At 33.1% G+C, this 896-nt stretch overlaps 1 long non-coding RNA gene across 1 annotated transcript; it reads left to right on the forward strand.

Annotated features, from left to right (window-relative positions):
* The first annotated feature begins 19 nt into the window (after positions 1–19).
* On the forward strand, positions 20–683 carry LOC147819317 (uncharacterized). The gene is made up of 2 exons (XR_015437044.1): positions 20–227; positions 438–683. It is a non-coding gene; the product is annotated as an uncharacterized LOC147819317 (long non-coding RNA).
* Positions 684–896: the final 213 nt, after the last annotated feature.

The following is an 896-nucleotide window of genomic DNA, read 5'->3' on the forward strand; positions in this document are numbered from 1 at the left end:
TGGCATCTGTCAGGTTTAGTAGGTGTAATTCCAACATTTTGTATGGAACATGTAAACTACTGAAGATTAAGATGTTTCTGAACCGAACTCCAGCTTGTTGGATACCACTGCTAACTGTGTCCTTCTCTACACAGCTAGAGTTCTTCTGTTTGGCTGGGAAATCTCTGAGTACGAAAAATATAAGGGAAGTAGAAAAACTCACCCGTCTTTTGGTTCAGTACAACAAGGTAAAGAGGAACTCATAATGCATTTTACTCCTAAACCAAACCAAAATTCATAAACAAAATTTAAAATGGCTTGCAGTGACTGTGTAGGACATTTGTTCTAAAATTGAATATGCTATTTAGTGTCAAGCATGGTCTGCATTGTTTTAGTTCTGTGCTAGGGTAGATGTTTGTGAACTTAAAATTAAAGTTATCAAAATGATTTTGTTTCAGAATGGGAATGTCAACTGTACGCTGGACAAACGCAACGAAATCACTCTACATCAATTAGTGAAGGATATCGAAAATTGTTCCCACAGGAAAATTGAGAAAATGTAACAGAGGGAGAGGTCATATGTATTATTTAACACATGTAATATACGTAAATTATTTCTATTTATTGTAAAATGTAATATCTATTTTCTTACATTTCTTATTTTTGTACCATTTATATTTATGTATCAATAAATTATGACAGCAGTTCATTGTCAAGGTTTCTTATTTTTCTACATGCCTGCTTACAGTGGGTTTTTTTTGGTATCGGCAATCCATCCAGTCAACCAACAAGACTTTTCAACATGAGACTATTTTTTAAGAAATCAATTACTCACTGGGTTTACAGAAATGCAATTAAAAATAAGCTGCTTATAGCTGTTACATGTCATTACAACCTATTTTCGAAGATCCAATAAA

Source organism: Seriola lalandi, unplaced genomic scaffold (genome assembly GCF_002814215.2).
Source record: "Seriola lalandi dorsalis isolate HSWRI2012SDOR001 ecotype SW California unplaced genomic scaffold, Sedor1 jcf7180002054058, whole genome shotgun sequence".
Classification (NCBI taxonomy): Eukaryota; Metazoa; Chordata; class Actinopteri; order Carangiformes; family Carangidae; genus Seriola; species Seriola lalandi.